Source organism: Miniopterus schreibersii, assembly GCF_964146895.1.
Source record: "Miniopterus schreibersii genome assembly, chromosome: 6".
Taxonomy (NCBI): Eukaryota; Metazoa; Chordata; class Mammalia; order Chiroptera; family Miniopteridae; genus Miniopterus; species Miniopterus schreibersii.
In genome coordinates, this window is record NC_138107.1 from 25,005,782 (window position 1) to 25,022,688 (window position 16,907).

The 16,907-nt window shown below is 39.8% G+C and overlaps 1 protein-coding gene across 2 annotated transcripts in view; it reads right to left on the reverse strand.

Annotated features, from left to right (window-relative positions):
- KHDRBS2 (KH RNA binding domain containing, signal transduction associated 2) overlaps positions 1-16,907 on the reverse strand; it is a 491,072-nt gene that overhangs the window by 10,039 nt on the left and 464,126 nt on the right. For both annotated transcript variants that reach the window (XR_013999024.1, XR_013999025.1), the window contains exons 12-15: positions 15,775-15,805; positions 15,071-15,242; positions 12,471-12,634; positions 7,967-8,020 (exon numbers count right to left, since the gene is read on the reverse strand). The gene's annotated coding sequence lies outside the window, so the exon portion shown is untranslated. The remainder of the gene's footprint in view (positions 1-7,966; positions 8,021-12,470; positions 12,635-15,070; positions 15,243-15,774; positions 15,806-16,907) is intronic.

The window sequence follows — 16,907 nt, forward strand, 5'->3', positions numbered from 1 at the left end:
TCTGTCTGGAATCTACATTCTATTTGTGACTTCTTTTAAGCACTTGAAACTGTAAACCAACAGAACCAATTGCACTTCCCTGAAAATACCCTGTACTTTTGGGCTTCTATTCTTTGGCTTATTAGTGTTTCTATTATTTAAAGCATCTCTTTCTATACATTTCCACTTGAGACCCCACCCATCCCCTAATTTTTCTTTTATTGCTCTGTAGCATAAAGGCTTTCTTGGTCCTTGTCAGCATCAGCCTCTTACTCTCTAAGTTTCTGCAGAGTTCTATCTATCTTGGGATTCTTTCCTCTCACTGTATTATAACATGGTATGAGCTTCATTTCTCCAATCAGCCATAAGCTTTTCAGAACACAATTTATCTATTTCATCTCTGTGTCCCTAATCTCTGGCAGAGTGGTCTGTGCTAAGGATATGTTTGATAAATATTGCCTAAAGGGCTGGTGGAGGAATACTAACAGTTTTATGCAAAGACAGTTAGAGATCAAGGCAAAGCAATGCTTCCACACATTTAAAACATTATGATGTTTAAATTCTATTTATCAAATACATTGTCACCATTTAAATGAAGGCTCTACCAGACATTAGGCCAAGTGCATTCTTTGCATTGTCACGTTTAATTTTCTCAATTCAATAACTTTCTAGATGAGGAAACTGAGAGTTGGAGAGATTAGGTAACTTGTCTGTAAATGGCTTGATTCAAATCCAGGTCTGCCTGAAGTGAAACCTGTTACTGATTGGGGTTGTCAGCTGGAACCTCAGTTCTCGTGGCCACAGAAAAGATTTTAAGGTCAGTGAAAATGGAAGTAAAGCAAAGTGGGACTTATTGAAAGTACACTTCAAATGAGGAGAGGACCAGTTGAGAAAGACAATGGCCCCAAACTCCTGGGTTATATGGTTTAAATGAGGGACTTTCTGGGTGGAGATTTTCATTTGCATTCAGGGATGATTGACAGAAAAGGATTATATAATTGTATTTCTTCTGCACATGCCCTTTCCCATAATGCATAGAGAAAACCCCTTGGGGGGGGGGGGTGTCATAACCGCAAATTATAATTAGTCCAGGGCCCTAGCAAGGTTGCATTGGGGTCACGTTATTTTCCTTGGTGAGACTGCACCAAGAACCGGCTGGTCCTGAGCTGCCTGCTGCTGGGCTGCCCACAGAGAGGTGGTGTGAAGGCAATGTTGGTCTGCATCCTGGAGGGACCCCAGGGCAGGCCTTCCCCCAGCCACTTATGTCTAACTTCCTACCTAACAATCAGCCTCGTCCCTATTTAAACAATGTCATCATATTCTAATATATATACCTAATATATATTAGACAGAAGCAATTTCTAAGCCTCACAAGAAAATCAGTTTCATTCCTTGATAGTTTCCATTTTAACTTGTTCCAAATAGTTTTGGTTCTTTCCAGAAATTCTTCGATCTTGTGGATAAGAACATCATGAGGATACTAAAATGTAAGTCTTTAAAGCCAACTCCAAAAAGGAATTTTAAAAATTATTTAGGTGATGCATGGCTCCCCATGGTGGCCACTAAAAAGAGTTCATTTTGAATGTGTAAATTCTGGTGTGTGTGTGTATGTGTATTCTAATAGTAGACATACACACATAAATATATATGTATATATATTTTGATATATGTAATTTAAAAACCTTTAATTACAGGATGCATCACAAGCTAACTGCTTTATATCAGAAATTTCAAAAAAAATTTGAAAAGCTTTCTTCTGGGGACTAGGGAAAAAGTTTTCATGAAGGAAATATGGTATTTGAGTAATCCATGGAGATTTGGCATTGGCAATGGATAACCCTAGAATATTCATGTCAGTATTTTCCATGGCATTTCCTGGAGTGCTATCCCCACAAGATACTGTAGTATGTAGAAGGGGACAGAGGGGAGATCAGTGGTCAAATTGTTAGGAAAATTACATCCCCTCTTGGACTCTTATGAAGTATAATAGTGCAGTAAATGTTCAGAAATATTTGGCAGGAGAAAAAAAAAAGTTTAACTTTTTGTTTCCAACTCATTTAAGAATGGATCACCCTTTCTTTATATAACCAGGTAAGTAGAACTGTGCTGTTTAGGCTGATGATTGTGATGATGTTAAGAATCCCTTATAGTTCTTCCAATAAACACACACATTGTAATGCTTTGAACAGTTTCCTGTGATTTTGTTGTGTTTAACATTTACAAGTTGTATGGTTATGGAAAGTTATTTGATCTCTCTGAGCCTCAGCCTCCTTAACCATAACACCTATTTGGGAGGCTGTTTGGAAGGTACAATGGTCCACGCACAGGGCTTAGAGCCATGTCCACTTACCCAATAATGGCATGATCGTGGGCAATTCTTGTAGAAAACATCCATATTTTCACACAGTGGCAATCTGTCCTTTCGATAGCTTCCAATTACAGGAATGCTATGTGAACGAGCGTGCAGTGCTATGAACAGAGGTATTCTTTCCTACACTAAACACTAAAAAGCTTCCAGAGCACCAAGTGCCTTAAATCAGTTTGTGCTGAGAGCCCTCCCAGATCCAGAGGAGTAGGAAGGGCCAGATAGACACAGGACGTGTCTTTCCCTCAGACAACAGCTACCTTTGTTCTCCTGCGTTGCATTTTGGGGTTAAAAAAATACACCAACTCCTTCTTAACTCTAGAAGGTCATTTGTTACATAAGAAAACAAAAAATGTATCTGGGCATTCTTTTTGTATATGAATGTATAGTATAGCACTTGGGAATTATAGAGAGATGCCACCATACAGTTATTGATCTGTCCATTATTGAGAAGATAATTATTCTGATTTCTTTAACTTACAGAGTTGTAAAGAATATGGCCTTTGTAATTTGGCTTTTGAATATGTTCAGAAAAGTTTCTGAGGCTCCTTGGCAACCATAATAGCATCTTTACCTTCCAAAAAAAATCACACTTCGTTCACCTACACAATCAGAAAGATTTATTAGGTATTTGGACTCCTTCCTGCCTGACTTTTATAAGAAAGAACAGGAAGAAAATGAGTACATATGGTAAGTATTTAAATGTGCAGCCACTATTGCCTTTATAGCCATTACTGTTATAGATCTAATGATAAAATAGGATCACTGAGAAATGACTGTGAAAGCATTCTGTAAATGAGAGCTTATTGTGAATATATGTTTACTGATAGCAACAATAATAAATTGGTGTGTTGGGTTTTCATACTGAAATCTCTAATTTTACTTGTTTATATCTCAAAGGAGGAACCAACCTCGGTCAGTATTTTCAAATAGATCAATAAGTCAAAACATATGTTTATGTAAGTTAATATGTAATTATCTACAGTTATATAATCATAGATAATTACATAACATAAATAGAGAATTCTAAAACATTCATTAACCATTCCTCCCAGCCATAGAAATTGATTCAGTTCAGTTATTCGCTGTACACAAAAGTTTTAAAAAATCACTTGTAGCCCGGCTGGTGTGGCTCAGTGGGTTGTGTGTTGTCCCCTGTACCTAGAGGTCACCGGTTCTATGCCTGGCCAAGACACATGCCCAGGTTGCCCGCTGGATCCCCAGGAGGGGGCATGCAGGGGGCAGTTGACTGATATTTATCTTTCATCGACGTTTCTACCTCTCTCTCCCTCTCCCTTCCTGTTTCTCTAAAAAGTAAATAAAAACATATTTTAAAAAAAATCAATTGTAAGACACACATTTCAAATTTTGAAATCAGGATGCTTCTCAGAATCAATAACCAAAAATTGTTTTGATTATTTACCTTTTATACTAAAAGAGCTTTCATTAACTATGTCTTACAACCAATTCTGCTTCACAGTTAAGAATGTAGAGGATATTGTTCCACCACATGTCAGAAACATTTTGTAGATATAACTTTATATTACTCAGTTAGCCTCCATGACATTTTATGCATTCCATTTATTTACTTTTTGCTATGAAGTATTTATGAATGCTTGTTTTTACCTAAGCCATTAAATACGGTGATAGAGAGGTTACAGGCTTCTCCAATATTAGTTAATTTTTGTTTTCAAAGACCAAATTGTGAATGATGAACATGTGTCTTAGTAAAAAATACATGGAAGCAATGCTATAACACAACCATAACCTTCTGGGACCAGCCTTGCTCCCTTCAATGAAAATCAAAAGCAACTGCACTAAAATCACAAAAAAGATAAAATCAAAAAAAAGATCTAATCAAGGATAAAGAATTGCCTTAGGGGTGACTCAAATTCAGATCTTATACAACTTGACCTAAAATGCCACTTTTTCCCTTTATTTAAAAATTTTTTAAAGAAGTAAACCCAAATTAATATAATAATATGCCATCTTGAATTTGTATGGAACTAACTGCCTTTCTAATTACTTGAAACACTTTCCCATTGTTCCATTATTTCTACATATGGTTCCTGTGGCACAATACATGTAAGCCCAGTGTCCCAATGTCTTTATTTAGGGTGCGAGCAGAATGTAACTTCAGATTGAGAAAGAGGAGTGGATAGAGTACCATCATCACAAAAACAAAGACGACCTAATGTTCTTCAGCCACCTGAAGACGTCCATCACCACATCACCAGCCCATTCTAACACAGCCAGATTGTATAATTCATTCATTTGTTCAGTCAGCCATTCAGAATATTTTAGCTTAGCAATCTTTATGGTGTATCCCTGGAATCTGGAGATGAACACATGTTTTATCTTGGAGGATAGCCTCATGTGGAGGCAGACAAATAGCTAGATACTTCCAGTAAATGTGGTAGAGCAATAACATAGACAAACCTAGGGGCAGAGAAGAGGGCATTCATTCTGACCAGCTTGGCTCATCAGAGGAGGAGACAGGGTTTTGTCCTAAAGGAACCAGTGTCTGGCCTGAGTTATAGAATATGAGGAGAAATGGATGAAGTTGCATGTTTTTTCTCTTTACTAGAGCTCATATTTTGAAACTTCAGGTTTAGTCCTGAGCCTTCTTGCCTTATTTCTGTGCTCTTCTCCTGAAATAGTATCATAGATTCTCATGGCCTTAATGCCATCGCTATGCTAATTATTCCCATGTAGTCATCTGAAGTCAATTCTTCTAGCTTCTACATGGGGTTCAAGAGATTTTGGGGCTGATCAAAGAAAAAGATTTGACCACTAGGTGGCAACAGCATACACACATTTTGTTGGGAGCTGCTTTGATTGGTTCACTGGGGACAGTCCCTCATAGCAGGAGCCTGTTCAGAGACAAGGGTTCTGGGCAGGGACTCAGAAGTGGATGGAGGAGGGCACGGGGACTCCTGGGAGAGGGGGATTGGAGAGGGGGCTTCTGTATGTAGGCAAAGTCGCTGAGCTGCATGGCTTGCAGTCTCTGGGTCAGAGAACTCAGAGGGCAGCAGTGGCTTGTGGTCTTTATGGCCTGGGTTTAGCTATTGCTAACAGATGTAGGGGGAGACTTGCAGAGGTATGCAAAAAAGGCAGACGCTAAATGGCTAAAAAAATCTGCTTGTTTGGCCTATTTTAAAAATAAATGGACATGTAAAAATTTAATTTTTTCCCTGTCGGGCTTTTGAACCAATGGGTCTCAGCCTGCAGTGAAGAAATAAAAGACCTAGGGGCCAATACACAGAAACCATCTTTGGCTCATTTATATAGCAGTTTCACATCAGTATAATCAAATGCTATTTAGCATCTCCATTGGGGTGTCACATAAATATCATGAAATTAACCTGATCAAGACAGAACTCCTGGTAATTCTCTAGTTTTTCCTTCTCAGTAAATGGAGCTATCATCTAATATTTGAGGCAGAAATTTAAGTCATGCACGATTCCTCCCTTTTCAATCTAATCCATTGTCAAGTTTTGTCATTTCTACCTCCTAAGCATCTTTCATCTAGTTCCTGCACCCTCATTGCCAACACTTAAGACTAAGCCACAAATCTCTCTTGCTTGGATTACACTAATATCCTGCTTGGTTGTCTTCTTATTTTACTCATATCCCCTTTCCATAAATTCCCCAAGCAGAAACCAGGGTTATCTTTTGAAACATAGCTAGCTCCTCATTTAAATCCCTTTTAACAGTGTCTGGTTCCACATTAAGAACATCCCAATCAACACCACTGCATGATCGGACCTATACCTGCCCCTCCAAGCCCTTCTCACGCCAGTCCCCCCTTGTTCACCAGTGTCCAGGTGCAGACCCAGTGACCTGTGCAGGGTCTTTCCACCTGGAATGTGCTCCTCGCCCAGCAATTTCAATGGCTGTTTCCTTTTCTTCCTGCGAGAGTTGCCTGTGCTGCTTCCTCAGAGAGGCCTCTGTAAATGGCCTAACATAGCCCTCACCCTCCCTACTACCCAATCTCATGATTCTTTCTCAGGGTCTCCATTTATTTCTGGTATAACAATGATCTCAATTTGTAATTGAAATATCACATGTTTTGTTTATTGCTTCAAACCTGCTCTAGACTCTAGGCTTCATGAAAACAGAGACTTTGTCTTGCTCGCTTCCTATTTTGTTTTATTGCTTATTTTTAACTTAGTTTCTAGTGTAATGCCTGGCACGTAATAGAAACTAATAAATAGTTGTCAAATGAAATACATACATATATTTATAAAGAACAAATAAGCAGGGAAGGTGTAGTCACGTGGGAAAGTTTTTCTTCTTTTTTTAAGGGCTAAAGGTATTGTATTATGTTATACGGTTAAACAGCATGGAAAATTTAATGCCTTTTTCAATGAGGTAAAGGAATTCGAAGAACTCGGGGTACTATGAATAGCCTTTGAAGGAAAAGGTTTGAAAATCATTGAATTATATTACTTGTGATTACATTGAATTAAATTAACAAGACTAGGGGTTATTAAAAAGTAGATTGTAGTTAGCTGTTCTCCAAATTTTTTAGATGAAGAAAGATGAAATAAGAGTAATCATCATCATTAGTTATTTAAAAGGTATATGAAAGAATATTTTCTACCAGGAATAGGAATGAAAGAAAAACTGTTTATCAAGAGGACATAAAATCTTAGAATTCTGACCTTCGATCATGTCTTTTCACAGCGATGATGCATCTCTTGCTATATTTCTTTTTCATGCTATTACTTACGTGTGCACTGTCTCTGTTTTTGCCCTTGCTAGTGCTTAATGGGAATGTATCCATTCTGTATTAGAAGTAAACCTGCCTTAATTCAGAGATGGTGGCAAAAGTAGTGATACAAAGAGTAAGAATATGATTATTGACCATTTACTGAATGTCTACTATATGCTGGGCATTGTTCTGAGGGCTTTAAATGCTCTAACTTATTTGATCCCATAAGAAGCCCTGTGAATTAGGTACTGTTATTATCTCCACTTTACAAAGGAGGAAGCAGAAACAAAGTGAGGTTCTATAACTTGCCTACCGTCTCCCAGAACGTGGAGTGGAGATTTGAAACCAAGCAGTCCTCACAGTCCCTGCTGTCAACCACCAACCTCTACTGCGTCCACCTATAACTATGTCCCACTCTTTCTTTTTAGTGATCAGAAGATCACTAACGGAGTGCACATGCTACAGATATACTCTGAAGATACCAGGATTGTGCTCATCGGGAGGAAATAGAAGTTTGTAACAACAATAAATGTAGGAATGTCCCATTAGATTTTTGCTACACTACTTGAAAATCATTAACATTTTGCTAAAATATTTGTAATTTTTATTCGTGGGTAGCACCAACAGTGGACAGCAGGGGTTTTCTTGTCTTCCTCTTTCCCCTTTCCAGATAAAAAACCAAACAGAAGTCTGTGAGCCTCTTTCTGGGAGGAGACATTATAAGTCCATGAAATTTCAGAGTAGAGAGAAGCACGTGGACTCCTTTCTTTCTCATGCTTTTACCCCTCTTTTCGTTTTTTCACAGTAAGACTTAAGATCTGATGTGACTAAGATTGGAAAGAATTCTTTGCTCTTACAGCTTCATTCGTTCACATATTACTTATTCAACAAATATTTCTGAGTACCTACGATGTGCCAGACTCTGGGTGCTAAGTGGTGAAGCAAGTCAGGAAGAAAATCTGTGGATGGAAAGAGAAAATAAAAAACATAAAAAGAACACACATGTACCCTCCTACATATGGGTGTTTTTTGCATATATTACTTATTATACACATACGTGCATATACTTTATATCTACTAAATATTTTAAATTTGTATAAATTTAATGTAGTTATTTATGTGCTTATTCTACATATGCTTTATATATATGTATATAGTTACAAATTATCCTAAGTTCCTAAGTGCTGTGAAGAAAACGAACAGGTCCAGTGACAGAGACCCAATTACCAATAGCAGGACTCACTAGAAGGGCCATAGTGAGTCCCCAGGGGAGGCAGGTTAGGGATATTTCTGGCTTTAGAGAAAAGTGGTAAAGGGTGTTGAAGCCCCTGTGCTGCCCAGCCATGCCCACAGACTCTGGTCTGGAGTAAAGGGACCCCCCAGAGCTGTGTACTGTGTGAGTGACCAGACGCCCAGGGGGCTAGCTGCAGAGAGACCACAGCAATGTGTTCATTTGACAAGGGCTAAAAATACTGGCACAGAGAGTGGTAAAATCTAGAAGACATTTAGTTCAAAAGTGGTGTTGTGAACATGCCGTGAGGAGATAGAAGAAGCACTTCTGACTACAAAGCTCTGAGTCTAATTGGGTAGAATAAACAGATGCCTGGAAAATGACACCAGAGGCAATGGCCCAAAATGTGCAGAGAGCCATTATAAAGGGAATGAAAAGAGCACGGTTGAGCTCTTCAAGGGAAATGAGTTAGAGATGTGGCATTTACTTAATTGATGGTGGAAGCAGTGGGGATATATTCAGATGGACACTGAAAATAAAGGCTCAGATTCAGAAAGACAAACACAGAAAGGGGATGTAACTACTAGCAAAGGAGAACATCAACAAGACAATGAACTGGAAGCTTTGTCCCAAACTTGTTAAGGTGCTACGTTCCTCTTTTGTGCTTATTCCCCTATTTATCAAAGGAGTTCAACAAAACACAAGGACTCCGATAGGTGGGGCACAAACACTAGGCACTTTGTGAAATAACCAGTCTGCTATATGTTTATTGGCAGAAATGTTCCTAGTGCAAAACACCAAACCCACACAAATCTTTCATTCCAAGATCACAAATATTAATTTTGTTCAGCATGAGAGGCCTTGGAACTGTCAGAGTGTTTTTCAGAAACAGTTCAGCAAATATATTTTGAATGATTCCTAAGTGCCTAGGAAGTTACAGAGCACTGGACTGCAAAGATGAAACACAGTCCTTTCATTTTAGAGCATAAAGGCTAATGAGAGATGGAGAGAGATAGTGTATTCCATGCAATGCAGTATGGTGACATGGACAGAGGACAAGTGGAGTCTCCCAGACAATGAGTAGGAAAGATCAGAGAACACTCCTGGGAATCTGGCTATTTGGTTGAGAATTCATAACAAATGAAAATAGAAAGAAAAAGAAGATCATTCCAAGAAGGGGAGCCACGTGGGCAATGCAATAGGATGAGGTCTGTGCAAAAAGGTGAAAATCTTTATAACATATTATTTTTAGAAACTCCTCATTAATATATGTTTCACTGTTCAAATTCCAAAATAAGTTTAACAAATGCACGGGATGCACAACCTACTTTGACACTTGAATTAAGAGTATATTTCTAGCCCAGACAGCATGGCTCAGTAGTTGAGAATCGACTTAGGATCCAGGAGATCGCGGTTTGATTCCTGGTCAGGGCACATGCCACGGTTGTGGGCTCGATCTCCAGTAGGGGGCGTGCAGGAGGCAGCTGATCAATGACAACTCTCTCATCATTGATGTTTCCAATCTCTCTCTCTCCCTCTCCCTTTTTCTCTCTGAAATCAATAAAGACATATTTAAAAAAAAAAAAAAAAGTATATTTCTAGAATTAATTTAAACTCCCCAAAGCCATTTTAAAATAAGGAGTTGTTTCGGGGCCCTTCCTTGGGAAGAAAGCAGCAGGAATAGAAGTTTAGGATGGTAGCAGCTTGGATCGGTTTTCCAGTCCTGGCAGCCATACAAGTGGAAATATCTGGGGACCCTGTGATCCTTTGTGACTTTCTAGGAAGGGCACTAACATTTGATGGCAGCCTGAAGAAGGGGGACAGGCTGGACTAATAGTCAAGCATAATGGCTGAGTGTCTTGGGACACCAACGTTAGCAGAAACAAAGAAAAATCGTTTTTCTCTGTCTCCATCTTAGGAACATGGTGCAGAGCAGGCACAAGGAAGATTCTTCCTTTAACTACAGGAGAAGGGCTGCGAGGAGACAGTGACTGCCGGAGGTCATGCTCCACTAAGCCCTCGAGATCTCTGGGAGGAGCTCAGAGTAACTGCACTTCCAACAGTGTGCTCTGCATAAGAATTACGTTGAGCGGGGGCCTGTGTTAGACCTGTGGTCAGTAAGGGTCCAATCAAGGAAAATAGGATTCCCCTGGGTTATATAAATACCTGACTCCAAAGCAGGGGGTTGATTAAAGCCCGAAACAGGTGATGAAAGAGACAGAAGACGCCAATTAGAGGAAAGTGAGGCCACCAGATTTAGCAACAGGAAATGGTCATAACCAAGCCCAGGCTGGAAGAACACAGGATGAAGAGGGGCTACTGTACCACAAGAGCCTTGGGTTACTTGGTGAGAACTGGAACCATGGCAGGCTTCCATGGTGGGAGGTGGAGCGTGGAGAGACATAGCTGCGGCAGGGAAGGTGCAGGAGGCAAGTGAATGTCCAGAGAAATGCCCTGGCTTCTCCTTTCCAAGCTCAAGTCTTCTGCCATTGCCCCCCTCCCAAAACCCCTACTGGCAGAAGCCAGCTGTAAGCCAACTGAGGCAGTACTCTAAGAAGGGAGCCTTGGGGTCAGATCTCCTTCTTGGACGTGGAGCCAGGGGGAGCACAAGGAAGGGATCCAAGGACAGACTGGCCCAAGACCCAACTAGGAGAGTTAAGTTCTACAACTCACAGGGCTATCTTGCTGAAAAAAGGAAGCTTACATTCTGAAGACTGGGTTCTTAGAAGGCTTGAGGGTAAGAAAAATATCTCTATAAATGTGTTTTTTCTTTTTTCTCTGCTTTGCTTGAGCAGGTCACCATAAAATGGGAGCATATACATGCATACCACAAAATTAGTTTTAATTTGTCTAGAAACACTCATCAGAAATGACAAACTAATTTTTCTCTCTAAAAGAAATTGCATTTAAGATCCTATTTTGTAAAACTTCACCAACATGTAAGATTTTCTGTTTGTTGTGCTAGTGCATCCTACAAATCAGAAAATCCTTGAATTATCAAATAAATGCTTATTTGCCTAAATTACCATGCAGCCTTGACACAAAGAAGTTGGGTTTGTTTTGAGTCTTTGTACATTTAGTGACCTGCGGTATTGTGATAAATGCCATTGCCTAAAACTATTCAGTAGGAAGCTTGGGCACCATCTGTGTTTGTTTCTGTAGGAGCAGTAACTGCCTAGAAAAAAATGTGATGTTCATTTCAAAGATGCAGTATAAACAAAATTCAAGATGATGCTTTAACATAATTATTCCACCTTTCATTTACATAGTGCTTTATGCATCTCAAAGTGATTCGGTGTGCTTTCATTTAACGGTTCTTTGCAGAACTTGTGGAAGTTGGGTATGGGCTTGAAAAGGTATAAAAGCTCAACAATGAAAATAACACTGAAATTAGGCAGCCTTTTAGGAGAAGACTGTAAAAATACATATTCTCTCATCTCCTGTTGATAGTAATAGAAAATATTCCTCTGTGCCAGGTACTTTTTAAAGTATATCACATATATTAACTCATTTAATCATCAGAACAATTCTATGAAGCAGGTATTATTATCATTTTAAGGATAGAAAGACTATGGCAAAGGGAGGTTAAATCACAACTAAAAAAATATGAGCCTTGGCAGTCTAACAAAACACTGTCTCAAGCAGTGTCTCCTTTAAGTATGTACCTGGAAAGTAACAATCTTAATCACAGAGACATATATTTTTATTGAGTTTCTTCTTCTAGAATGTGCATGTAGCTCAGTGCTGTGCTGGTAAACTGGCTCCCTGGCTCTCTGAAAGAGAAAAATTAAAAGCCCTGATTGTTTGTGCCCCTCCCCCCAAATTCACATATTGGAATCCTAATGGCCAATGGGATGGTGTTAGAAGATGGGGCCTTTGGGAGGTGATTAAGCCATGAAGGTGGTGTCCTCTTGAGTGGGATTCCTGCTCTTTCAAAAGAGATCCCCACAGAGCCCCCTAGCTGCTTCGCCACAGGAGAATACAAGGAGAAGTCTGCAACCTGGAAAAAAAGCCTCATCTCACCATGCTGGCACCCTGATCTCAGACTTCCAGCCTCCAGAACTGTGAGAAATAAACTTTATGTTGTTTATAAGACACACAGTCTGTGGTATTTTGTTATAACAGCTCGGACAGACTAAGACATAACATCTGCCAATTTCTGTGGTATAAATACTCACAGCAGTGTCCACTTCAAGCTACCAGAGTGAAGTCACTAAATGCCTGGTTGAGAGGAAATGCACACATCTGGACCTCGTGAGCTTGTGGCTCCAGCACACCACTGGCTGATTAAATTACTGTTGTGCTCAAGGTGACATGTATGCCATGGGGGTGATGATGCACCCTTGAAATAAAGAAATAAATAAGTAAATAAGTAAATAAATAAATAAATAAATATCTTTTATTGATTTCAGAGAGAGGAAGAGAGAGGGAGAGAGAGATAGAAACATCAATGATGAGAGAGTCATTAATTGGCTGCCTCCTGCACGCCCCTGACTGGGGATTGAGCTTGAAAGCCGGGCATGTGCCCTGACCGGGAATTGAACTGAGATCTCTTGGATCCTAAGTAGATGCTCAACCACTGAGCCACGCCCGGCCGGGCTAGAAATATTCTTAAAACGCGAATTCATTTTATTTTCAGCTGTTTCATAAAACTCAATGTGAATTAAATGGTTTTAGATATGTTCATGCTTAATCACTGCTTGTAAAGAATGATGTGATCATGTTTATTTTTGGTATGTTTTTCACTAACGATAATCAGGCTTGTCTGGGATGAAGTAATCACACAACAGCTGGAGAGCAGAGAGGGGAGAGGGGAGAAGGGAAAGGGGAGAGGGGAGACTAAAACAGTGTAACCACTCATACGATGGCCCATAGATATATGCCTTGAGCCAGCTACCAGACATTTTCCAAACCATAGTTCCTTAGGCCATTTTGCAGCCGATAGGGTTACTAAGGTTCCAGTTAGCAATTTGGAAGGCTTGGGTTTGGGCCCAAATAAGAATTTCATGTCTCTTACAGAATATAGTCACCTCAAGAGCCATTCATTAGTCTTTGTGGAGTAGTGGCCATTTGTTTAAACCCCACTAGCCGAGTCATGTCAACCGAACCAGAAACAATGGGGACAGCCAATGTGGACTTCCCTTGACTGGCAACAAGGCTGAGATCCCAAGCATCCTGTACTCTGGCAGTTGCTTTTGCCCAAGCTCCCTCTTCTGCATCCTACCTGTTCCTTCTCCACTATCAACACAGTGTCTGTCTTTATTATTAAAGCTGCCTTGCACCTGGCCAGTGTGGCTCAGTGATTGAGTGTTGACCTATGAACCAGGAGATCATGGTTCGATTCCTTGTCAGGACACATGCCCAGGGTGCTGGAGTGTGCAGGAGGTAGCTGATCAATGACTCTGTCTCATCGTTGATGTTTCTATCTCTCCCTTTCCCTTCCTCTCTCTGAAATCAATAAAAACATATATATATATATTTTTAAAAAGCTGCCTCGCCACTAAAAATGCTTTGCAAATACACATCCATAGCCGCACACTATATAATGCATTCTACTTTCCCCTTTATTCTCCAACACATATATAGATAATAAAATCAAAGCTTTCTGTCATCAGCTCACCATGAGCTTTTTCCATCTGCATTTTATTTTCTGTTCATTTTTGCTTCTTCCTATTATTCCCCCTTCCCCAAGAAACTGTTTTGAAAAGTATTATGAAATCCCACTGGGGGAATATGAGCATCTCCTGACATTCCTTCCACACATCATAAAAGAAAAAGTTAAGGAAGCTTGGCTGATTGTTGCCAGGGAGAAGTAGTACAGTGAGACAAAGACTTTTTGTGACCTTTTTGACAGTCATGCCTTTAAAAATCTCTGTTAACAACCCCAACCAAAATAATGAAAAAAAACCAATCCCATTTCTCAAAAAAGCAGGTCAGCAGATAGAGGCCAGAAAGGATAGAGGCCAGAAAGCGAGGGAGGCCTAGTAGTCCCTTCCCATTGACAGGTTTGGCAGCCGAGTGCTCCGCCCTCGCCCTCTGGGGAGACTGGTCTGAGAAGAGGGATTTGCCAGCTGTTCTGGGCATAAACATGGAGGTAGAAGGCTCCTTGCAACTCCTTTGCCTTTTCCACTTTTCTTCCTTCCTTCCCTCCATCCATTCCACTCCCTCCTTCAGTGTTTTTGTAGGGAACAGAAAAGCCTAAGAGCTTACTCTGATAAGCTAATGGCTGCTGAAAGTCTTTGCTGACTCATTGGTCCTGGGGCAAGAAACAAACAGAACCAAACCTTCAAAGGTGAAATACTTTATCTTTCAAATGGAGACCACTGAAATCTGCCCCACAAAGGCGGGATGAATAATCCAAGTAAATCCAAATGTATCTTTTGTTAAACCAACAAACGCACATTTTGCGTATTCTAGATACCAAGCTCTATGCTAAAGATCTAAGAATCCGAATTTGAATAAAACACAGATCTTGACCTTTGGCAGTTCGCAGTCTTAATTTACTAATCGCAATTTACTAACTGTGATTAAATTTCTTTATTTCAGATACTAATATTAATCTATAGCACTGTATAAGCTTTCCAGCAAGACTAAGCCTGAGTTGCATGGAACCATATCATAGATATATTACAAGATAATTTACAATGTCCAAGTATTTATTGTTGTAAATTTTATTATCTATTCCATACCAGCCCAACTAGAAATCTGAAATGCAGAAAAAGCAATATTTAATTTTGAGCTAAAAAAGGAAAATAAAAAAAAGTTCTATTTCACCTACCTTCTGTCGGTATCTGACCTCTCACTCAAATCCCATCTCTTCTTTGAAGCCATCTTTTTAAGTCTCAGCCTAAATTAACCTCTTCTTTTTTGATCTGCATAATTAACATATGAATATGTTCCACCTATATTTTAATCCGATGGTTGCTACTCATAGTGCACTTCAGAATCACCTGTGGAGTTTAAAAAATACATGTTTCCAGGCTCCAACATCACAAACTTATTCAGTCAAGGCGAGTACGGTCCTGGCATCTGTATTTTTAAAACAGTACACAGATCACACTCCCAGTTAAGAACAACTGTTCAAATTACACTATATAATTTGGCATCTTATAACAGCACATAATCTATTTGTGCACTTATATTGGTGCACCCCCAAGTGAACTGTAATCATCTTTTGGGTATAGGCACAGATATATTTACTTTGTTCTCTGTAGCATATAGAACTTATTCTGCACTAGTGAGAATTTCCACCCTTGTTGTCTGAAAAAATGACAAGGTATTTCCTTTCCACAACCTCTGTATAATAATACTATCATATCTGCGTTTTGATTCAGATTCTTTAAATAGTGGTGGAACAAATTTGATCATGAGCAAATATAATGTGTTAATCATTCTTGAGTATTGTTTTCAGAAAGTTTCAGGGCAACTCCTAGAGAGTTTCAGAGAAGGATGCTATTTCTAGCACAATGGCATGAAACTCACCTTGGTTCAAATCCATATTCTCTTATTTGTCCTATGGTGAGAAAAGCAAGAGGTGAAAGTTGTAAAGCCAACACCAGCAGTAATTAGTCAAGCACTGCCTGATAGCTCATACAACATGAGGTGTTAGGGAAGCTTCCTTGCCTTTGAGAACTTCCTCAGCACCAGATATCCTGATATCCTGATAATCAGTTACTCCCAGAGACGTCCTACCTACTCGTAGAACATCAGAGGGAGAGGCCAGCTGAAATGATTTAATCCAGCAGTTTTCTTTTTTTTTTTTTAAATATATCTTTATTGGTTCAGAGAGAGGAAAGGAGAGGGAGAGAGAGAGCTGAAACATCAACAATGAGAGAGTCATCGTTGCTTGGCTGCCTCCTGCATGTCCCCAACTGGGGAATGGAGCTCGCAACCTGGGCACGTGCCCTGACCGGGTATCGAACTGTTATCTCCTGGATCCTAGGTCGGTGCTCAATCTGGTTGGGCCAGCAGTCTTCATTTTTAACTGCTGAACAAATTTAGGGCTAATAGCTAAAGCAATTTATACACTTCTGTGGGGTTTATGTGTTCTGCCTTGTAGAGCTGTTTTAAGGGTCAGTGAGAGAGCACAGGAAACCCCAAGTACAGTCTCTGGCATGAACTAGTCAGGTAAGTCATTGTTATTATCACTGATATAATAGTAGTAGTAAAAATAGTCAGCTGACTTTTAGTTTGGTTCGGTGCTTTCTTCCTGCCTATTAAAATGCACAGTACTTATAAAAATATGGTTATAATAGCTAGGAAGAATAACACAGTACTATTGATAACCTTTGAATTCATTAAATAAAACCAAGTTAATGTTGCCCTGGCTGGTGTGGCTCAGTTGGTTGGAGTGTCATTCTGTACACCAAAGGTTTCAGGTTTGATTCTGGGTCAGGGCACATACCTAGGCTGTGGATTCCATCCCTAATCAGAGCCAGTATGGGAGGCAACCGATTGATGTTTCTCTTTCACACTGATGTTTCTCCCCCCCCCCCCCCCCCCCCCGCCACCCTGGAATTAATAAGCATGTCCTCAGGTGAGGGTTAGAAAAATTTAAAACAAAACAAAACAGAAAAACACCAAGTTACTGTTGACCAGAAAACAGGAAGACAGCA